The sequence below is a fragment of the Ictidomys tridecemlineatus genome, chromosome 5, assembly GCF_052094955.1.
Source record: "Ictidomys tridecemlineatus isolate mIctTri1 chromosome 5, mIctTri1.hap1, whole genome shotgun sequence".
NCBI classification, from domain to species: Eukaryota; Metazoa; Chordata; class Mammalia; order Rodentia; family Sciuridae; genus Ictidomys; species Ictidomys tridecemlineatus.
In genome coordinates this window covers 87658808-87683937 of record NC_135481.1, presented here as the reverse complement: position 1 = coordinate 87683937, position 25130 = coordinate 87658808, and the positions used below count along the sequence as shown (strand labels likewise).

The 25130-nt window shown below is 36.0% G+C and overlaps 1 long non-coding RNA gene across 1 annotated transcript in view; it reads left to right on the top strand.

The window, feature by feature from the left end:
- Positions 1-9949, top strand: part of LOC120886402 (uncharacterized) — a 139848-nt gene extending 129899 nt beyond the window's left edge. The window contains exon 3 of the long non-coding RNA XR_013438550.1: positions 9658-9949. This is a non-coding gene — a long non-coding RNA (uncharacterized LOC120886402). The remainder of the gene's footprint in view (positions 1-9657) is intronic.
- Positions 9950-25130: the final 15181 nt, after the last annotated feature.

Below are 25130 nucleotides of genomic sequence, written 5' to 3'. Positions count from 1 at the left end.
GTTTCAGGAAACAGGTGCCCTAGGTGATGTCAAATGTCACTGTGCAGCACAGCAACAGCAGAGGGTAATTGCCTCTGTAAATGAGAGGCAGTAGGGAGATGGTAATCCTAGGGCTGCATTACCAAGGCAGCCTCTATACACATGGGGGTCACTGCTTCTTGCTCTATGCCTTGCCCTTGGCCAGGATTTAGAGATCTGATTTTGAAAAACATTGAATGAGATGAAAATTGGACTTCACTAAAGATAGGCATGCAGTATAATAGAAAAAGCACAGAACTGGAGTTAATAAATACTTACACAGGAATTCTAGCTCTGCAACTGACGAGCTATTACCTTAAATAAGTAATAAACTGTTGAGCTGCAGCAAGAATGTAAAAATAATAATACATATCTACTGGTATGATCAAGCTTAAGAAACTAATATGTAAAGCACTCAGTTAAACTCCTAGCTCATAGAAACAAGGGATTATCTTTTATTATCAACACCAAAGAAGAACATTTTAGATGTTTTCACGTAAAAATATAGAATTATAAATAAAATATAGAATTATAAATCTAGAAAAAACATTGAACAAAAAGAGCAAGTTACAAATGACTGTATAAAGGTTGACAGGAGGCATACAGAGATTTTAAAGAAACAAAATATTGCCATTATGACTTAGAGACTAGATACAAAATGAGAATGATAAATTTCAAATTTAGAGTTTGGTGGCCTCTGCAAAAGGCTGAAAGAGACAGTGGAGGCAGTGTTAAACAGGACAAGACAGGGACACTGCATGGGGCAGCGGGGGGCTCCAACTGTCATTGAAATGTTTCACTTCTTTAGCTGAGTTGAGGGGAGATGGGTATATATTTTTTACTGTACCTCTTTACAGGTCTGGAAAATTTTAAAATGAATTTATTTAATTTTTCACTTCATCTTCCCTATGTTAGAAAAAAGATGAAGACATGTAACACATAGGAAAACTATCACTGGATGTTAGTAGCTATCCTATTTGCTAATATTTAGGAATTCACAGAGACTTTTGTTTACATTATCTTATAGAGCCCATAAACATCAACACATTTACGTAAGGTGAATAGTAGAGAAAAATGCAGTTTTATTCTCCTGGAAGTTTAGCTTTGGCGAGTGGAGCCATGTGATCTTGGTCCATGTCCATGTTCTCAATGGCTCTGTTTCTTAATTTATTAAACGAGAATGATATACTTATTTCATGTGGTGATTGTGATGAAATGAAATAGTATGTAGACCTAGAATATAGAAGTCTCTCAATGAATTTAAGTTCACCTGATCCACAGCTTGGAGAGACCCCACAGGGAGAAACTGAGATTCTGCAGTTGTCTCTGTGGGTAAAAATGAATTACTTTGGTATGATGAAAGGCTGCAAAATATTCTCTTTTAAAATCAGCAAAACAGAAATCCATGGCTCAAACATCTGGAGGATGAGGGGGAAGTGAAGATTAGAGAATGGGTTGGGGAAACATTTCTAACATCACTTAGGAAGAATTAAGTTAACTAGTACTCTGTTTATGTGATGTTCATGTTCTACTGCCAACAGAGTCAGTAATAGAAAAATAATTGGATGTAGTGAAATCTAACAGATAAAATGTAACCATATGAGAACACCATCAACTCTAATTCTGAAACACAGCATTCATTTCCTTTTCTCTGAGAAACCTTCCTACCTCAAATGGATGCTAGAATCTAAGAAAATAGACCCAAGCTTCTTAAGTTATTTCATGACATCCCCCCCCCCCGCACCCCACTCTCTCTCTCATTCCAAGGGCTTGCAAGAACCCATCTGCTTTTAATCCTGGACAAAGAAACATATGGGATAAGAAATCATTTGAACTTGAAATACAACAATTATCAGACAATCTCTATGCTAATCAAAGTATAGCCTATCACAGAAAAGCAAAAAAACGAGCCAAGGTAAAACCATGAGTCAGAAACAGGTTCATTAAAAGAGGTGACCTTTAGCTATGCCTCATTGGCATTTTCTCCTCACAAAATATGACCACTTATATAAGACACCATGAAATTACATACCAGTTATAGTTACTTTTGCTCTTTGCAAATGGGACTGCTCAAACTAGAAATTAGAATAATGTGTTGAATCCAAGCATGTGCTTTTTAAAGGAACCCAAAGGTGAGTTTGAATTTTACTGCTGATGTATGACAATGAGAACAGAAAATTTACACACATACTCACATATACACTCACAGGTACTTTTTTTCTCTAAGCTTCTTGAATGAAGAGTTAGAGGAAACTGGTACATTGATTTTTCCCTTTGATTTTATGCCAAACAATAACATTTTATAAAGGATGTCCTGGTGGTGTTTAGAGCAACTATGAGAATATACTTTTCAAAAAGCAAAAATTTCAAGATGAAAATATTTATGCTGTATTGATAAAAGTATTAGAGAAGTAGGCATTCTCAAATGTTATTAGTAGGTATGATCTGTGTAGAATTTGGCAACAACTCCATGTATCGAATTTTAATTGTATTTACCCTTAAATATAGTATATTGACTTTTAGGAATGTAGTCTGTAAATGTGTTCACGTATACAAAGGGTATCAGAGAAGCAATACTTCAGTAACAAAAGAATAGTAAAAATCCACATGTCAATTAATAAGTGAATTTAAATACATGGATAATATAATGAAATTGAATATATTTTTGCCACTCTAAAGAATGAAATAGACCTCAAATGTATCACATTGATTGACTTCTCAAACATATATTTAAGTATAAGAGAGGTTAAGAATAATTTATGTAGAATAATCACACATATGTGCATACACACTTGGTTATACATAGACTATTTCTAAAAAGAGTAGAAATAGTTATTGATTCTAGGAAGACAGATTAGAATTTAATAACAACTTTTAATTATATGGCCTATTAAATGATTTTGTTTTTCATCATATCATATATTATATTCACGTTAATAATGGTGTTAGGAAGGACAATACATGATGTTGATTCCACTTTCCCACTTGAGTTTGAAGCAAAATAAAATTAAAATAGACAAATAGAAAATTTATTTAGTGTTATGATTGAACTTATTTTTTTGTCACTCCACCCTTGAAATGGATGAACTAAAGATTCAAAGAAATACTGGACAACAGTAATTATTCCCATAGGAGCCTAAGACCTAGAAGTGTCTGTGTTCTAAGGAGAGGGTGAGTGTAAAGTAGGGAAAGACCTGGTGGGATCTGATCCATGTGTGTTTATTTATTTATTCCTTATGCCAAACAGAGAAACCACTCTTCATACCTGAATTAACCTTCCTCTCATAATCCCCCGTAAGTATTAAGAAAATTCCATTCTTTCAAAGAAAACTTGAGGAGTCAGAAATAAATTCTCCTTGCTAATGACTGAGGGAAAATATTAAATACGAACTTAGATTGTGGAACCTGTCTCATCCTCAATGTACAACTCCTTTGATTGTTATTTTACCATAAACAATGACTCTTACTGATTAAAAAAAAAAACTTTTCAAGGAAAATGATTCTGAAAACAGAGTTTGATAGATAAGTTATAGTCCAGTCCAGACATATTGAAACACCCTGGAATACTTTTATATTATTATAATGAATTATATAATATTATAATTATTCTTAGAATCTGAGTATTTCTTGGATTTTGTTGTTTTATTTGCTTTCATCAAGATGGTAAGTGAGTGATGTCCTTCCCAGGGAAACATAAAGCTGATTCTTTACTCGTGAGCCACGTTCTGTTCTCCATTGGTATGTAACTGATCATCTCCAGTGTGGATGTCAGACAGACAACACCCCTCATTTTTGCCTCTTCTGAGTAGAATATTGCTTTCTTTTGCTGCAAACACCCCACATGAGTTTCACCAAGCTTACCTTTTATCTGTGGGACTTCAGTATTAGGGAAAAAAGTGAAAGGAAAGAGGGTAATAGAACATTTTCTTTTTATCTGTCCTTTAAACTGATTATAGTTCTTCCAACGTGTGTTCAGAGTGCTCTAACTATCCATTAGAGTATCATTAGGATGACACCATACACTCTCAAAACATTCTGAGAAGTAATATCAGGTGAATTAAAAAGCCATGTTTTGACTTCCAGTTCCTGGGCTATGGCATGTAAGAAAGCTAGAGGTTGCCAGTTCATTCTAACAAGAAATAAAAACCCAAACAAACTGAAAAATCAACAACTCTTCTAGGATCCATCAGAAAAGTGAGATCATGGGGCAAACTGGCACCACCCAAATTGGAAAGATAAACCAGCAGCTACAAAGAATCACAACTCCCAGAACACAAACCCACAAGCAGAAACCTCTTCATGAGCTAGTGTTGGAACAGGAAAAACTAAACTCTAATTGATACTTGCTGGAGGCTCATAAGGGACATCTGAGTGTTAGAGATTCCAGGGACCCAGTATTGATGGAGGAGGACTATTTTGTTATGAATTTTACCTCCAGGAACTCTACCAGGTTCTCCTAGTGGATGACAAAAAAAAAAAAATTATCTCTTGTGTTCAGGATGGGGAGAGAGAAAAGGAACCATTTTGAAATATACCAGAGTCTCTGTTCTGCCCTGAGGAGAAACTTTCATCAGAGCTTAACACACTAGGCTTTTACCAGAATCTAAGCTAACTAGGGAAAGGGAAATAACCAATTCTACCTCCCTCTGGTTTTCCATATGGGAGAAGGGAAATACCCAACTCTAGCACCCCTCCTACCCTCCATGATGGGGTGAAAAGATCAGAGAAGCACTAGTGAAGTTTGCAGTTCAGGGTGCAGGCTCACCCCAAAACAGACCTAACACACGGCCACAGAATGCTTCACCTTCTCATCCCTTACATTTACAATACTACTAAAAGCCCATTTGTAACAAAATATATACCCAGTACATCATAATGCTTCTCAAAAAATAATCACAAGGCATACTAAAGAAAGTCTGAAAAGATTAAACAAGCATCAGCACCAGAGTCAGATATGGCTGGAAAATTCAAATTATTAGACCAGGAATTAAAAACAAAAACAAAACTATGATTATGAGGCTAAGGGCTTTAGTGTGACACTTTTTTACAACATTTCACAATACAACTACAAGTAATGCAATTATCTTGTGCTTTATTTTGACTGAGGATTGTACGTCAGAAGCATTGCCAACTTAGATCTTTGTATGAGATGGGCTCAACGTGAATACTGAAAAATAAACATCTTGTGTTTTCCCTCTGACCTTGAACAGTAGAGAATACTACCAACTTGGAAACATTACTGTTTACAAATCCTCACACTGGGAATCGGAGGGATTTACAGGGTCAGCATGACAGGCATGTCATGAATTTGCATCATGTTTGAAATGTTAGTGGCATTATAACACACATGGAAGCATTCTCATTTTGCAGTATGCAACTCAGTTCTTCTGTCAAGCATGGGAAGCGTGGGCAATCTGACTCTCAGATATGGTAAAAGAGCTTTCCTTTCCAGCTCCTCTGCTCAATGACATGAATCCATGCTTCTAGACTGCAGCAACTCCAAAACCTTCAGTGTTACAGATCAATGTACTTTTTTTTCTTATCCATTTATTGAAATTGGTTGCTATTATCTGGAATTAGCACAAATATAGATCCAACTTTTAACCATCTACATGGCAGAATTTAAAAGGTTCATATCTTCAGCTTGTGCATTGTCTCCAAAATCTCTTCACCCTTTACAATACATTACATTTTATATCCAAGATGCCAAGTTTTTTAGGTTTGCTAGTTTGAATAATAAGTCTTAAGAGGACCCTAGGTAATTAGTGTACAGGTCAGCTGCATTTTTAATTGAAGGAGAAGAAAACATACTGGAGTTGAAAGTGCGGTTCTGAAGCTGTGATCTTACATGGATGTATGGATGATAAAAAGCCTGGATAAATCAGAGAGAAGTTACTAAAAAGAGGTAAAACAATCATAAAAATATAGTTTGCTTTTTTAAGAACAACATTAATTTTCCCAAGGGCCCCTTAATAAACTGATGTTTCAGTAATTCTTTAGGTTATTGACTTTAAAAGCATTGTCTACACCTTGAGCTCTTGGAACCCATTACAAGAATTGTTATGTCCCTCAGAGTAGTGTATTTTATGGCATTTCTTGAGTGACAACTAGAAGCTAAGTGTTTATAAATACGAATAGGTAACTATGATTCCTCCTGGTGAGAAAACTTTCCAAGATTCCCCTTTCCCTGTAACAATCAGCCTAAAACCCTTACTTGGCTTAAAGATATTCAAAACTTGGTCTCAAATTCATTGGTATTGCTTGCCACCATATGCTCTTGTGCCCACATGATAATCCCATGGTACTCATTGTCGTCCACTTTCAGAACATTTTCCTTTTCCCATTTACCAAAAATTTAAGGACTACATCAAGACATTCTTTCATAACACTCCCTGATCTATTAATTCAATTTGCTATAAATTCCTGTAGCATTTAATTTGATTAACTAATTAAGCCTAATAATTATACTGGTTAACAGTGCTGGCTCTGTGAATATGGAGGATGCTACATTGGGTGAATCTGGAGGATGGGTATATGGGCGTCTATTGGATTATTCTTGGAATTTTTTATAGCTTTTAATTTTTTCAAAAGCTTAAGAAATAAATGGCTTAAGGCAGACAGTCTATTTTCAAATGCTAATGCCCAGATCTACCAGTTGTAAGTTTTGAAGTCAGATATTCTGATGTCTTCAATCTTATTTTTCCTCTCCCCCTCCCACACCCACAGATTTCTTTAGTTATTATGAATCTTTTGTGACTCCATATGTATGGATTTGAGGAGTATCTTTCAATTTATGAGAAAAAGTAATTGATATTTTGATGGGAATTGCATGAATCAACAGATTGCTTTGAGTAATATGATTATTTAAAATTGTAGATTCTTCTGAATCATGAACACAGGATATCTTTCAATTTTTTGTGTTTTATACTTTTCATTGTAGAGATCTTTCACTTCTTTGGTTCAGTTTATTCCTAATATGTTACATTTTGTAGCCTATTATGAACAATCCAATGGAAAAATGAGCTAGATAACTAACAGATACTTCTCAAAAGAAGACGTATGAATGGCCAATAAATACATGAAAAAATGTTCACCTTCATGAATCATCAAAGAAATGAAGACCTAAAACCATAATGAAAGGTCATCTCATCCCCCTTAAAATAGCTATCATCAAAAAGATGAAAATAAGAAATGCTGGTATGGATATACAGAAAAGGGAGCTCTTATACTGTTGGTGGGGATGCAAACTAGTAGGGATATTATGGGAAAAATTATTCAAATTCCTTAAAAATCTAAAAGTTGAGCTACCATATGATCCAGCAATTCAACTACCAGGAATATATTCAAAGAAAATGAAATCACTATACCAAAAAGATATTTCCACTCCCATGTTTATTATGGCACTATTCACAATGGCCAAAATATGTAATCAACTCAGATAATGGGGAAGAATGGATAAAGAAAATGTGGTATATTTACAAATTGTAATACTATTCTCATATAAAGAACAATGAAGCCCTGTTATTTGCAGCAACATGAATAGAACTAGAGGTCATTACATTAAGTGAAACAAGCCAGACACAGAAAGACCAATATCACATGTCCTTCCTCCTTTGTGGAAACTAATAATTAAACTTTGTGGAGGAATGGGCTGTAAAAGTGATCACCGGAGATAGGAAGGGGAGGGGAAGGGAGAACACAAAGATGGATAAGAGGCATCACTTCTGGTATAATAGGGGTATTTATTATTGAATAAAATACATTTATTTATTGGCTAAAAAATCTATGATAATTTCAAAATAACCAGATGACTAAGAAATTCCCAATACACAGAAAGGATTCATGTTAAAGAAGTGATCATACTTATTACCTTGATTTGACTATGATGCATGGTGTACATGTATTGTATTAACCTAATGTGAACCATAAAAACTTACAAATTTAAAAAAATGCTGAGCTCAACAATTCAAAATAAGTTTAGTATTTAGATCAATAGCTCTAATTGTCACTGTATATAATGCAATACAGTACAGTGGTTTATAATTTGATATTTGTAGTCAGATTACTGAACTCATGCCCTGACAGCCACCACTCACTCACTGTGTGACTCTACATGATGATGCACAAAGTTGATCTTGCAGATAAGCAATAAAAAATGGTTATATCTATTTATTGCCTTGTAATAATTATTTATAAAGATATTTGATCTATTTTTATCATAAAAATCCTAAATTTTATTGATTAGACTAATTTATTGAGGTACAAAAACATACAATAAAACCCACCAAACATATATAATATATAGAATTTTATGAGCTAACTCTAAATTTCTTAAAGTCAAAGACTCCTTCTTATAGTTTGAAATATTCCTTTTTAAAAAACAAAAAGCAGAAAAGATAGTGGCTATTTGAGAACTATTACTTGCCTTGAAACCAGACTGAATTCCTTCTTTTCTACAAGGGAGAGCTAGAAAACATCAAGTTTTCACATTGGAGAAAGAGCTAGGTGAAGAGGGAAAAGAACACTCATATTTTTAATCATCACAGTGAGTAATTGGTTCATAGTTTATATTCTTAAATATTTAATGTGGTGAATCAAATAATTTTTAAAAGAACTAAGCTTATTAAAATTGAGGAAAAATTGGTGGGGAGAGAGAATCAAACAATTCTTGCTCTGGGGGGAGGAAGATGCCAACTGTGTCCACGAACTAGGAATGGCAAACAGTTTTATTCCATGTGCCAACTGTGATGGGAGGCAGTAGCTGGCTTTTAGTGCTGAGAGAGATTTGGGACTTATTAAGAAATGTAACTAATGCTCACACTCAGGGGTATTAATTAGAGTAATGTCTGCTATAAACATGAAACCCTCAGTAGCTAGACTCAATTGAAATTTACTTCTTGCCATTGCAAAGTCTAAAAGGGTAGGAGAAGCATGAAGCATTCTCTGCTGTATGAAGTCCCTGATGGTTCCGGATGGATGGCAGCTCATCTTTCTTCAATATATTCCTTTTGTGCTTCTAGTGTAGGAATTATACACTGGCCTCTGAGATTTTTGACTGAGCTAGACTGAACTTGAGATTGGTGGCAGAGGACTTTCTTTTTCCTGAAGAGTGTATTGGGCTCTGCAAAGTACAGGTCCGCAGTGGGCCATGAGAAAATGCAGGAAAGATATTATAAAACAACAACAACAAAAGACCATTTAGGAGGCTTCAGGTCTAAGACATACAGGAAAACAGAGCAGGTGTCCTTGAAGGTGGTGAAGCTCAATGGCAGATTTAAAAAAAAAATGGAGTAGAGTACTCATGGAGAACTCATTTTTCTTCTCATTTCTCTTATGTGCCTCATTGCAATGGACAGTGCAAGAGATTCTGAACCTTTAGATGAATGCTCAGAAATTGGCTTCAAATAAAGTCTTATTTTTATTTGTCAATTTAAAAAAATTTTCAGTGTCTTAAAATATCACTAGCATTGGAAAACTTCTAGTCCCTCACCCCAAAATTTTCTCTTCTCAATACACTTATAGTTAAGAGAATCATTTGCATCCTTGTTTGACATGCCACACCAGACCAATGAAATAGACTTATCTTGTTCTTGGAAATACTGGGAAAGTAATTCTGAAAGGGTGCTTCTGTCATTCTAGGTTTCCTGTATCTTCAAAAGAAAGGGTGTTACTTTTCTGACTGGTGAGACTGTGAAGAGACTGAAAACGCAAGGCCTCAGGCTTTGGCATCTCATCTGGGGAATCCATTCTTGAAATTCCCAACCTTGGAGGAGAAGATAGGGGCACAGGGAGAGTGCTCTGTAGTCCTGTGACTCAGTGAGTTTATTCAATTCTGAGTGAAATGTGCAAGGAAGCTCTATTATGGTCTTATTTCAAACCATCCTTTCTAAATTCAACTCTATTATCAATAAAGTTTATATTTTGATATTTATTTTTCTGACTCTTGTGCACATCTCACCTGATCCTTAAGCACACAGAGAAAGGGTGCCATTCATTGACTCCCAACTCTTGACAATTAACAATTTTGCTATTTCTTCTGTGAATCATTTTTAGCTTATTCTAGTGCTTCTATGGCTCTTAATAATAATGATGACGATGATTCAAACAAATGCAGCAATTTTAATAGTATTCTTCCAGATTCTCGGAGAAATGTAAAGGTAATATAAGAAAAAGCAGAGTATTAAATATTTCATTTCAGTGGAATCTAGAAGCTTGATTTCCCCAGACACCTTTTTTTTTTTTTTCAGACCTGAAATATTAGCACTAGCTGAGTCAAGGTGACAAGGAGATATATTGAAGTTTAGAAAGCCTTGGTTTCTTCAATGAACTTTTCTGGGCAGTTTTACCTCCAAACACTTCTTGCATAGCAGACAAAAGAGGGTTTATATGGTGTATATGTTTTTAAGTTAAATTATTGCTCCCTAGAATGCAATATGACTCTAGCCTACACTTCATGAGGGCCATCAGTGTGGCCGAAAAGCAAGAAATAGTAATAAAGCCATAAAGATGAAAGAGATATCTACTTCAGATGGTCTGAGTTGTTTTATGGCTAAAGACAGCTACCCATTTCAATTGTTAAGGAAACTTGAAGTAAAGACTAATTCTGCTCATCCCAACCTTTCCATATTTGGTAAACTTAGATCAGTGTTAGTAACATATGGTTAATCAATCTTCCTTGAAACTCATCTGTGATGAAAAATAAAATTATCCCCAAATCTGTTGTGTAAACTATCCTTTTCATCAACTGAGAACTTCTTACATTCTTGGTGTGCTTCTCTTCACCCACTTGTAAATTATCTCACATGTTCCTCCTCATAAGCAGAACGATGCAATCTAAGAGTTTGCAAACCAAGTAAGCATAAATAAATCATGCGTTTAAATTGGAATTCACTGTAAAATCCTCTCTGATTCAGCCACAAATTTCCCCCAATGTGCTCACTGTCTTCTGTTTTGCCCTGAAAGATGAAAGTATGTGGGGTGGAGGGCAGTAGATTTCTAAGGAAAGCAAAATCATACTTTACCTTAAGGATAAAAAAGAGGATCTCCCCCACCACCCCTTGGCCATTTTAATATGAGTAGCCATGCTGTTCTATAAACTTAGTTCTGGAGAAAGCCTGTGCTTATTTTACCCAGTGCTTTTCACATTCCCCCAGAATTTATTTCAAAAGTAAGGAAACCTAATTAAAACTATTTGCTTTACTACCAGAGTGGCCCTTTAATGCCCTGGAAAGACACAGGGATTGCTCAAAAAGGGGCTAGGAAACCAAAGAAAACTTGGAGCTCTGCTGTTCTTTGTGGGCAAAGAAATGAGAAGGAGGAAAGGTTAATGTTTTTGAAGAAATCTGGAGAGTGAGGACAGGTGTTAGGACCCCAGGCAAGAGTTGAGACTGTGGGAGATTCTATACCTGGAATGAGGGTATCTGCTGGTTTTGGAATATCCAGTGGCAGCCCTGACCTATTTGCTCTCTGGGAGTGACCGTGTTATTACTTGCAGTTTAGTGTGTCAACCTCCATGTTTACTGAACCCTGGATGCCAAAGGGTACATACGACATGACAAACCCAGATAGCTTTATTATCAGTGGTTTAATTTCCTTGCTGTTCTCTAGAGAGTCTATCCCTACACTCGAGAATATTATCAACATGAAGTGATAAAACTAACTATATGTGAGAAAAGAGAAATGTCCACTGAAAACTTCATGTTAATTAGCTGCAAATAAAACCCAAACATCTCTAGAAAACCAAATGCTTTACACTCTCATCCTATCAATTGTGAGGGTTCTGTTTCCCTATTATCCTAGAACCAGAGGGTGAAGAAATTTCTCTTTTATTATATGTAGCAATGTTTTCAAAGTAGCTCTACATGCCACTACTTTCCTCAATTTAAAAACATTTAGGAATGTCCTAGCTTTTGGTGGGAAGATGGGTGACATTGAGGCACCTGTATCATAAAATTTCATGAGGCACCAAATTTCAATTTTGCCATAAATTTAACATTTTACATCCCAAACAAAATTATGACCTCAACTCATTAATAAAAAAAATTACGTGATTCCAGATCAATACAAAAGCCCAAAAGATTGAAAGGAAAATAGTAAAGGACATGATTTGTATATATGTGTTGCTGCTGGGTTTGCAGAGAGCATAGAGGAGATAATGGGTAGGGGGATAGCAGGAAGGGGAAAAAGAAGTACATTAAAAACCATGCCAACCAGGAAAATTGCCTTTGAGTAATACTAGGAGGCATAAAAATACTCAGAAAAAGATTTCACAAATAACATTTTCACCTTAAATGCATTTGTCTCTAGAAAGTAACACTCTTAAATTGGAGACGATAAAAGTATTATAAAAGAGACTGCACAATTGGAAACTGAAATAGGGTAAAAACAGGAAAAATTCAAAACTGTAAAAAAATGCTAATTTATGTATCCGCCCTTTTAGAATTTAAGAGACAACAGCTGAAATTTTTTCACTCACAAAAATTTTTAGCATAAAACGTTCAGTAAGATATACTTAAAAGCCTCAGAACTTTAGATCTCTTTGGCAATCCTGTGCTAGGTGATAGAAAGAACTCACTACAAGTTTGAAAATTCACTTACTCTACACAATATATTGAGAGGAATTGCTAAAAATGATTGGTACCTGTTGATAAGGTAGTGATGCACCTGTATGAAGAGGCGTAGTCTAATAGTCCTCTAACACATTCTGGGTATTCAACCTTTTGGGTTGCTTAATTGTTATTATTTTGTTTGTTTTTGAATTTTTTGTTAGGGTCCATTCTCCCTTTGCTGTGAAATATGAAAATAAACATAATTCAATGTCTATGAGAATTCACCATTTGTGGACACAAGTGAAATTACACTACTAAACACCTTGAAGTTTTCTGAATATTTACCACCTATGGAAGAGGAGAGCAGCTCTATCCTCTTTAACATGCCTTCCCAATCTTCTTTACTGACGGGGCATTAAGCAGCTCCTTATCTTTAATCTGGTCTCAGCTAGTCCAGGTCTCCCACCCCAGCAACAGCATCCTGCACGTCCCAACCTTGAGCACTTCCTAGGCAAGGCTGCATTGACACATCCTCCTCAGAGCTCTGCATTCTAACTCTGGACTCCTCCTGACCACTCCTTAATTACTGGTGAACACATGCAAGAAAGATAACTCTAACTTTTTGGGGGGAGTTGGGGGGGTACCAAGGATCGAACTCAGAGGCACTTGACCACTGAGTCACATCCCCAGCACTGTTTTGTATTTTATTTTGAGATGGGGGTCTCACTGAGTTGCTTTACACCTCACCATTGCTGAGGCTGGCTTTGAACTCTTGATCCTCCTGTCTCAGCCTCCCAAGCAGCTGGGATTATAGGCATACGCTGCTGCACCTGGCTTAGCTCTAACTTTTGATAAAGGCTGAATGAAGGCTCATGCAGAGGTGTATTTTCTCCTCAAGCATCTTCAAACCTGGCCAGATTTCTCAGAGATGAGACCCAAGCAAATAAACCCCAAGGAGATAAAGTTATCCCTTCCTCACCTCCAGACTAAGGATTCATTGACTATCTCAAAATTAACTTTGTCCCTGGGTGAGTGACGCTGGAAGCTTACTCCTGGTGAAGATCCTGACTTCACCATCTCTGCACCCCCCACCCTGCCTTCAGTGATGTCCATACAGACAGTGGGAGTGGGGAGCCTGGGGAAGCTGCAGAATCAGCTGCTTTACATCACTTGCTTCCAAATCATTAAGAATTGATGGCTCCTTTAGTTTTCAAAGTTTTGAAAGTTCCAAGTTTTCCAATCTTGAACTTGTAAGATTTAAAAGTGTTTCATAGCACTTTCTCCTGGAGAAAGTGAAAGTGATTCTTTCAGCTTTTCCAGACCCCAGCCACCTCCAAGAAGCCACTAAAGAGCAGAAACACAATATAAACATCAGTTTGTAGACATCTAAATCTGTACTCGGAAAAGAGACTTGTTTTTTTCAGAAGAAGCCTCTTCAAGAAATACCATTCTGCCTACTGCATAGATGACCTTTTCCATGATCATGCAGAACAGTTTATCCTTATAGCTACAGCTTCTCTAACACCTCCTTTCAAAATTACAACCTGTGATTTAGATTTGCAAAACTGAAAGGGCCATGAACTGATTTTTCCTCTGAATATGGAAATAATGTTCATCAACATTGCGTTCAATGTCCCAAGTTCTAGAAAAACTGCTTATAGTTCTGAAATGACCCTCTCCACAGCTTCTGCCATTCTTATTCATGTTTCCAAGAGTTTGGAACCAAGCATATGCCAAGTTGAAATTCGAGGTACCACATGCTTTTCAGCACTTAGCAGTCTCTGCAAGAAGCTCACCCAAGAACAGAACTCAGCCCTGAGCTTAAATCCGTGTAATCACTTTCCTACGTTTCTTTAGGAATTGCTGTTTTCTCCCTGTATAGTCTGCAAGTGACCTTTCTACAAGACACCCAAAATAATGTCAGTTGAATAATTATAATAGAAAACATCTGATAACTGTTACTATGTGGCAGGTACCCCCACATACATTGACTTACTCTTTAGAACAATATTAACAACATATATATCCCCCCACACTCACACCACCCTGAGAGACAAGGCCTATTGTTTAGACAAGAGAGATTCAATGACTTAACTAAGTCATACAGAGTATAAAAGCAGCAGAACCTGAGAGTTTAGCTCCAGAGTTGATTGCTTAATCACCCCACCACAAAGCTTTAAGAAATTGGATATCACGTTACTTTTCATAGGGTCCCACCTTTAAAAGTGGCTAAATTCACTTCAGGTGTTTCCACCATGAACACATCTCATTCACTTTCTGAGCATGGTCCCATAGTCACTTTAACACAGGTTTACCACAAAGGATTGTAGAGGAATGTGAATGCCACCTGTGTCTTCCTTGTTTTGCATTATTGTCAGGCACCTCCTAGCAGCTACCATTGGTGGAACACTTACTTTGTCCTGGGCACTGAGATAACTGTATGCAATAAATGGTGTCTTTGAATTTTCACAAGCTATGAAGTAGGTGCTATCATGGTCCGCCATGATGCTAAATAGGGAACTGAGGTACTGAGAAGCTAAGTCACTTGCTGAGGGTCACATGGCTGTTGAGTTTGAAAAGTAAACCTTGAACCTGGTAGACTTAATGCTTCTTCCCATGACACTATACTGTCCTATAGGTGTAACTGTTATTCCAGGCAGATGAGATTGGGTGTAAATCACTGTGGTGTAGTGAGGCTATTCAAATTTTTTTTAAAAGATGAAAATCACTTTTTCTCATGCATGAGAGTCTCAGATTTTTTTCCCCTATGATTTATTTTTAGACTACCTAATACATCATGTCTAAAATGAAGAAGCCAGTTTTATGGAGAAGAAGAAAGATAACTTGACTCCAGTTATCTGAGGTTTGAGAACTCTGTTATTAGTTTTTCCATTTTTGGATTCATCTCATGAAACCTGAGATTGTATTCATTACCACCTTGGCGAGAACCCCAATTTACATGCATGCACGCAGTCTGGTATGAAAACTGTTGTTCTTTGTTGTATAATTACTTTGACCTGGGATTCAATAAATAGAAACATGTTTATAAGATTGCGATGCTAATTTACATGAAATTGGAAAACTTCCAGTGATAAAAAAAATTAACAAAGGGAATATGATATTAAGAATAGTTGGAGGAGTCAAAATAATATCAGTACTGCTATTATGTTTATAATACCTGTATTTTCACAAGGTTTCTTATCTAAAAGAGTCCAAAAGACTTCTTTTACATACAAGAGACTTTTTTTTTTTTTACATTACAGACTGAGGGTCTCCAACATGAGGTAATTGAGACATTTGGAAGAAAATACTGTGTACAGTGAAATAGCTCAGCACAGTGAGAAGAGCATCAGCATTAAAGGCAAGACATTTGGGTGACATTTGCTGAAAGCAAGCATATCAAAATCTTATAGTTATTTTTGTCACAACAGGATTGCAGTGCTTGGTTTTACTTGTCGAAATTAACTGTAAGAAGGCAGTGGGAACAAACCAACAGTTTCAAAGAACTACTTCTTTCAAATGGTTTATTAGCCCACACATTCTCCACACTTGATACTGTGTCCTCGGGATCCGTAAGGTCATCATGGTTATTCATTAGAACATAGTACAGTCACCTAATGACTGAAAGGATGTAAGATCAGGACTGTTCTCTACTGCCTTCCTAGCTCAAGGTGGAAATGGTGACCTTGAGAAATACATCCCTACAAACACACATCCATCATCTGGACTGACTCTTTAAAAAGAAAATGGGTGTCATGTCCTATTAGTGGGAGTATAAATCAGTACAATTACTTGGGGGAAATATTTGACAATATCCACTAACCATGGATGTTTCAGTGTCCCATATCTGGCAATTGTATGCTCAGGATTAGCTCCCACTGAATAGGTACATATTTCACAAAAACGACACCTGTTATTTCAGGGCAGCACATTTTTAGTAGCCAAAACCTAAAATCTGTTCTTATGTGTTTCAGTTGTTGAGTAAGTAACATTCATACAAGGAAATTCATACATAAATAACATTCATACAAGGGAATACTATACAACAATAAGAAAGTACAAACTGCCGCTGTATAGCAACATCAATTGTAGGAATGTAAAAAGAAGGCAGACACAAAAAAGAACAGGCTATGATTCACATTCTATAAAGTTCAAACATGGGCAAACCTTATTTTTGATGTTAGGAATCAGAAGAGCACTTATCTATGGCAAGAAATGATGACTGAACAGGGTCATGAGAGGGCTTCTTGGTTATTAATTATGTTTTGTTTCTTGGGTTTCACAAGTATGCTAAATTTGTGAAAATTTATTGAGATGTGCACTTGAGACTTCTGCATTTTTTTTCTTAGATGTTATACTTTATTATAAATTCATATTAATAATGAATATACAAATATTAATATATACATATTAATTATTCTATGTACATTTATATGTATAAAATTTCTATATATTCTTCATCAGATTATCTTACATTAGGGATTATCAATTTGAACACTATTAAAATTTGGGGGCTAGGTCACTCTTTGTGGTGGGAAGCTGTTCTGTGCATGGTAAGGCATTTAAAAGGATCTGTTGCCTCTGACCAATAGATGCTAGGGCGTCTCCTCCTCAGATCATAATAACCAAAACATCTCCAGACATTACCATAAAATTGTCCCCAGGTAAAAACCACTACATTAAATTAACTTGAACAACAGGATCATATTTTTTTCAATGTTTTTGATCATATAATTATGCCATCCACATCTTTTAATAACCATAAGTTAACTGCCAAGAATTTTAACCAGTAAGATCAACTTAGATATCAAAAGACAGAGCCAAACACATTGAAGTAATGGAATCCATGTTACATGTTGTTCCAATGTGACTGGAATGAAAAGAGATTCTAAAAGTCACTTCAAAATTGCTTGCTCTCCTGGGTTCGATCCTCAGCACCACATAAAAATAAAGGCGCTGGGTTGTGTCCATCTACACCTAAAAAATAAATATTAAAAAAATCTGCTGGCTCTGAGAAAATTATATGGTCATCAGAAAATAAAATAGAGCAACTCTGGATCTAAATCAAATAGCAAGATTTGGAAAGATGAATACTGTAGAGGAAGATGGGTAGTAGATCAGATGAAAGACACTCTTTTTAGGGTTCCTAGGTCACTGCAGTGGAACAGGAAGCACCAAAGTTCATGTTACGTAAGGAGTTATAGCAGGGGGTCTGCCAACTTAGTCAATCACTCTTGTCAAACCATCAGAATCCAAAACCTGTCCCTGTTACCCTGACCTCAAAAAAGCAATAATGCAATGACATGGTTTCCCTGCCAGACCTATTGTGGTTTTTCACTTCCTGTATCCTGGCCTGGTTCTTTACTCTGAGATGTCAGAGAACTGTTTAGAACAGTGTTGTTCAGGCAAAATAGAATGAAAATCACCTCTCTGATTTTCTTATTACCATATTTAAAATGATAAAAATAGAGAGGCAAAATTAATTTTTATAATATATTTTATTTAGCTTGATACATTCAAACCATCATTCTTTCAACATACAATTAATAGAAAATATTGTGAATAGATAATTTGTATTCTCTTTTTCCACGTGGAATCTTCAATGAACAATTTACAATAATATCATAAGTCAATTCAAACCAGATACATTTTAAGTACCCAATAGCCATGTATGGCTAGTGGCTACACTACTGGAGAGGACAGGTTTATAAGCAATAAGGAGGTGAACAGTGGAGATATCTGGGAAGAACATATCCATATGGGGGAAGGCATATGGTAGGCATAAACAATTTTTATAAATAAACAATAAAGATGCACACTCTTCTCATTTGTTGCTTTCATTTCTAATCCTTTTGTGATTTCCACTATATATTATTTTGTGGGAAGCCGTTCTGGCACGTGATTGAGCTACCTCCCTGGCAGGGTGTGAGGCACTCAGACCAGCTGTATCAGAGCTTTTCCCCACCCTTCCCAGGTGCAAGGGCTTGTCCATGTGGGGGTGTGACTGACCATTGACCTGGAAACCGATCACTGACCCTGACCTTAGAATGCTGTCCCCCTCAACCTTCATTGGATGGAATTCTCCCCTGAATTTTTTGTTCCCCAATAAAAGCCCACTTTCTGGCGTGCTTCTTCCTCTCTCCTGCTGGTCTCTTGTGTAAACCTCGATACCCTGTCAGGTGGCTAGAGGCAAGAGCTGGGGGAAGCTGTCTCTGAAATGGGCAAGAAAAAGGTAATTTGAGAGTTATGTGTCTTTAATTTGATCTCACTAGTTAATTTCTATGTTTCGAACCTCTAGTATGAAGCTAGCATGCTGGTGGCGCAGCAGATTCTTTGATCCACAAATTCTTTAGAAAGTTATATTAAATTTTCCAAACTCATTTGAAAAGGGAGAGAGGGGGAAAGAGGATGTTCCGATTTTCTTGTTAGATTTTAATTTTATTTAATTTTTGTCTATGTACATTAATCTTTGCAGGTTATTTTGTTTGTTTGGGAGCCTTTCTTCTTGGTCTAGTACTTGGTCAATCTAGCACATGAATTTTATTCATGTTTGGGAAAAAAACAATCAAGACTATTAACTATGTTGTTGAGCTTTTTAATATACTTACTAAATTTTACTAGATGCAAAGAAGTTTGTTAAAATCTTCTACCAGCATAGTTTTATCCATTTGGGGTAACTTGGTTAGTATTTTGGTTATATATGTACTGAACTATATGAAATTGCCAGAACTTGGTCATTTTCAACCTAACATATGACAATATTATAGAATTTGATCTAATATTTTAGTTGTTATATGCATCAAAGTTTCAAATACTTGTTATCTTTCTCTTTTTAATAATGTGTTCATGTTTTATAATAATATTTTTACATTAAAATCTTTATGTTTGATCATATTGTAGATACTAAGTTTCTGATTGACATTTATTTAAAACACTTAAAGATCATATATTTCATTGAGGTAGACATTTTTAACATTTTAGGTATATTTTTATTAAGCATTATACAGCTAAATCATTTTAATCTGAACATTTGTCTTTTAACTATAACGTCCTTTGAAGTTAGAGGGGGTATGGTTATGGGCATCCTTGGCTTTATTTTCACAGGGTTCTGTATTTCTCTAGTCCTCACTCTGTGTTTTTACCTTTGTTTTCTCTTTCCTTGCTTTCTGTAGGACTGATATTTTCTTAATTTGTTTATTTCTATTGATAGCAAAGTTATATTTCTATCTACCTGTGTTAGGATTATTCTTAAGCCAATGTCATGAATTATTGGGTGCATACAGAAAGTCTGGCTTCCTCTTGTAAAATAAATCTCTCTAAAATATTTTACCTCTATTCACAGCCTTCCTATCTGACGTTGTTTTATTTTCTAATCCCCCCCAATTTTCTAATACTCCCAAATTATCATTATGGCGTGGCTAAGCATTAAGTGTTTTGCTAATCCACTGATTGGTGTGACTCCCTGATTTTTTGCCCACAGAGGTTATCACACTCTACTTATTCCACTGAGATCTATTTTCTTGTTTATCAAGAGCAGTCTTTTGTAGATCCTTCAGTGAAACATCACAGTCTTCATTGTCTTTATTTCACCTTTTCTTTACCAAGATACTTTATTTCTGTATGTAACTCTAGATTGACTGTTATATTTTCTTAGCACTTTGAAGGCATAATTTTCATGATTTTCTGGCCTCTTTTGTGTACTCTGTCAAACTAATTCTGGTTCTTTTGTAAGAGATCTGTCTTTTCTCTGTAGTTGCCTTATTTTTTTTAAAACCTTTGGCTTTAGTGTTCCGCAATTTCACCACAAAGGGCCTGACTATTGATTTGTTTTTATTAATTCTGCCTATTTTTAAAATACCAATTCTGGAAAATTTGTAGCTATAGTCTCTCAGAATATTGCCTTGCAATGATTCTCATTATTCTTTTGTGATGAAACTCTTCTAAATATATGTCGAACCTCATTTTATCTTCTCTATTCACTTAACCTTTCTTTTCACTCTTTTTTGTTGTTTCATTCTGGGTGATTTAATTAACTATGAAGTTCATATATTCAATATTTAGTTGTGACCAATTCCTTGTTTAATATATTGATTTGTTTTTAAACTTAATTAATATTTCCATTTTTGAAATTTGTTATTTCATCATTCCTATGTTATTGCATTTTAGGTCTTCATTTAACATCTTAATCACTATTAATATACTAATTTTATTTTATGTTTAAGACTATTATTTATTATTATCTTAAGTTTGTTGTGATAAATCATTCCACTATTTTTTAACATAAAATCGATGTGCTAAAATAATTCACAGTTTGTGTTGTGACATTATCTTTACAAATTTTCATTGAGAACCCATATACCTTCCATTGTGGGAGTGTCTCTCAAGAATAGTTTCACGTTTGTTTCTATCAAGGATAGCAGTAGCTTCACCAGTTAGGGACCAATTCAGAACTTAAACCCCCTTTTGATTTCTTATAAATATTAGTATATCCCTTCCCCATCTCTGTAAAGGAAAGTCTCCATCTTCTCCCTGGGTAGATTTTCTCTCATTCAAGGACTATAAAACTCATAAGTGCCAACTTTAGGAAGGGATCCCACTATGAAATACCCACCTTAAAAGGGTCCAGTGATTTACTCTTATTCCTCAAGTGCAGAGCAAATGAAGCTCCCTTTTCTTTGATGATACAGCCTTTCAAAGGCCCTCACTGCACCAGGGGATTTTACTACCAAATGCATGGTTAATTCTTTGCTTCTCTCTCTCTCTCTCTCTCTCTCTCTCTCTCTCTCTCTCTCTCTCTCTCTCTCCCTCTCTTTCTCTCAAGGTGAAAGGAAAGCTCAGCTTACTAGCTATCAACTGATAACTCCCACTCAGTATCTCACTCCACAACAACCACAGATGCAGCAGGTGCACACAATCCTCATTTTCAGTTTACCTCTGTTGTTAGTCCCCAGAGATTTTTTTTCTTTATTGAAAACTCAACTATACTTTAATGAAATGCTGCTGATGTTTTTACCCTTTATTGAATAATTCTACTTTCTGTATCATATTGGTCTGCCCTCTTGTTAAAATTCTAATGCTCTTTGAACTTTTTCTTTCAACATTGGTGAAACCTGAGATATCCTCCTACCCATCATAGTTGTTTGGTTGGTTATGCAATGAATCATGTTCACAGAGGTAACAAATATTTGCAAAAAAAAAAAAAAAACCCAAAACCCTAAGGCAGTGTCTTTTAATCTTTAATGGGTTCATGATTCACCTGGAGATCTCATTAAAATGTTAAAATGCAGATTCTAGTTCAGGAAATGAATCATGTAATTCCATGCCACTGCCGGCTCATGGCTCACACTTAGGAAAAAGATCCAATAAGACTCCTATGTGGACCCTTTAAGGAGGCATCTCCCCATCAAATATCTGTCTGTTCCAAGTCACTGTTTAATGAAAAACATTTGCTGGTATGGTTTGTTATGATAGCCCTACCAACCTACCAAAATACCACTGTATTTTTCTAATAATAATTCTTTCCTTGTGGTATTCATATTGTATTCTTATTATTTGTGTTTTGAAGTCTCACTTCTAACTTTTTAAAGAGATTTACAAACTTTGACTATCTCACTTATCTGGTGTGTGCCTCACTTTCACCAAATTGTTTGGGTTAGTAAAATCGATATCCTAAATATCTTTTTAAATATCAATACTTTCTGCATTCCCAGTATTGCCTACTCAGAGAGGATCACGTAGAAGATACTCAGTTCAGGATTGCTGATTACCAAAAATGAGCTAATGTACATTATCCAGGGAAGGCTCACCGTCCTTGGCTTTGTTCTACAGTTTTGTGAAGAAAGAACTGCTTACCATTAAAAGCCTACTGCCTGTCCATTACCTATGCTGGGCACTTTAAAAACGAGGCACAGTCTGGAGAGGAGACACTGTGGGGAGTAAGTCTGCTGTCCTCAAGGATTGTCTGTCTTGTATTGCTCAAGGTGAACATCATTGCCTAGAGGGGAGCATAATAAATCATTTCCCCAGCTGTGATGTTGTTTAAGGACACGGTTCTGAGTCTGTTGGCTTTCTAATGCTCTAGTCTGGTTGGGAACAACATCTCAAAAAAATTTTTTTTCAATGGAAATATCTTTACCCTTTTTTATATTCTAGTGTACATTACTGACAGTTTGTACAAGAAGATTAAAACGCAAAAGTAAGTTAGTACATAGAGTTGAATCTGAGGACCAAAAGTCATGTTTGTGTCCCTTCCCAAAGTATTTGAATGGTTCCCTTCACCTTTTCATCACTTTATCACCAAGTTCAATTTATAATGATGAGATATTTTTAAAAGTGTGTGTAGAGTTTTAATATATAAAGAGTATACACACGCCTATAGACATATACCCATACACACCCCTTTTTCAAAATGTTCCATCTCTATAATTTGAGCTCAATGATGAAAGGGTAAAAGAAAGTATTCAAATACTGCTGCATATCCAAAGAGTACACACACACACACACACACACACACACACACACATCTATACCCACATATGTATGGTTGTCGTATCTACAAGTTTACAAGAGAAACAGATTTAAAGAAATTAAAATATCTGGGCCTCATTTCCTTCACCCATGCACTTCAATTCTGGCACTTTTCTGTATGTATTATAAAGTACTTTAGATCATGCACACACACAAACACACACACACACAGACACAACACACACACACACACACACACACACACACACATGCACACACACTCCCTGGAAGGACCCATGTAAGTTAAGTTGTATTTAAAACAACTCAGTGTCATATGATATCAAAGCTGGGATGTAGTACAACTAACAAAGTAAACATATATCAGAAAAGCTGGAAAAGGGTTCTCAAATTCTCAGTGGGCCATAGTTGGATCACAAAGTTGGAAATCTGAATAACCCAAGGGAGGCCCTTTTAACTGCACACCATTTTTCCAATACCTTCCCACAATGTGTTTCTCTTGTGCACGTCCTATTCGACGTTAACCTAAAGTAGCTGCCATGAAAACAGCTCAGCCATCTTCCCACAGAAGCAGTCTGAGATGATTTTACTAATCACAGAGGTATTGGGGGCTATATTAGACTTACATTCCAATGGCGTAGCGTGTACTTACAAATGTCCATTCACTCTTTAACTAAACCATCCAGGATTACAATGCAGAGAGAAGTATTTTCTCTTATTCCAGTCAGCATTTTATCTCTTTTTCTTGCTGTTTCTCTCTCCCACTGGAAATATATTGATGACCTATAACTGACTGCTCTTAAAAAAGAGATGAAAAGCAAAAGAAACTCCAAGACGTGCCTATTTTTTTCAAGCAGAAGTGAATGCCCTAAGCTGAAATTAACAAAGAATGTCAGTTCCTCTAACCTAAGAATTAACCTATTGAACTTTATGGCTTTTTTTTTTTTCACAGATAGCTGATTCTGTATGCCTGGAGACAATAAGAAAATGGGACATCAGCATATGGATGATTCCCAAATGCAACTTCAGTTGATAGTTCTTACTAGAGCCCCTAATAGAAGAGAGTAAGGGTGACTGATAGAAGGTAACCTCCTCTTCCATTTCATCATATGGTGGAAGATCTTGAGATACTAGAAAGTCCCAGAGGTGGGCAGCTACAGGATGAGAGATCTGAATAGACAGAGAGAACAAGTAGCTTCCATGTTATCACTGTGAGCAGCAACCTCTGAGGTGCTGGTTCAGCCTCCAAGAGAACTGACTTAGCAGAAAAATCTGTACAAACCCTGCCCCTGGATTGCATGCTCCAGAAGGCAGGGGTGTCAGTTATCCATACCACCCTGCACATTCGCTGACATGTGGTAGCTACTCCAAAGACACCCAAGTTAGTTTCACAGAAGAAAAAAAAAAGGAAAGGAGGAAAGAAGGACTGAGACATATTTATCAGTTCATGTATTGAATTTTGCTGCTTCTTATTGATGGAGCAGCATGGTGACCTCTATTTTTAATTTCAGAAAGCTGCTGGCATTTATTGAACATTACAATCTACTCTTGACTGATCCTTTATCAACATATGCCCTAGTCACCCATTGAGGTCTCAATTGGCAGTTACTCAGTGTGCCCCAAGTATAACTTGGTGACCACAGGAGCCAGTGTTTTCTGTAATTATGCTCCTGGGCTGTGAAATCTGTTCCCTGTTGAGATTAAGAGAGGAGCATCTGTTGCAGAAATTGGGTTAGAGCGAAGGAGGTTCGCGTATTTGCCGACACCTTTAATCTTTACTATTGCTGTCATTTCATTTTCATTTTATTTTATTTATTGCAGCACCGTAAAATAAAATGGCAGTAATTACACCCACACTTACATTATTTTACCAAGTGCCAGACATTGTTTAGTCCTTATGTAAGTTTTATCAGAAGTACTAAAATTGTCTTTATTTTACAGATGAAAAAAAATTGATGTGCACAGAGGTTAAGTAACTTTACCACTACTATTCATTAACAGAACCAGAATGCAGTCCAAATCATCTTCCCCCGCCATGATTATAAATGCATTTCAACTATATACATCAATGTAGGCTGT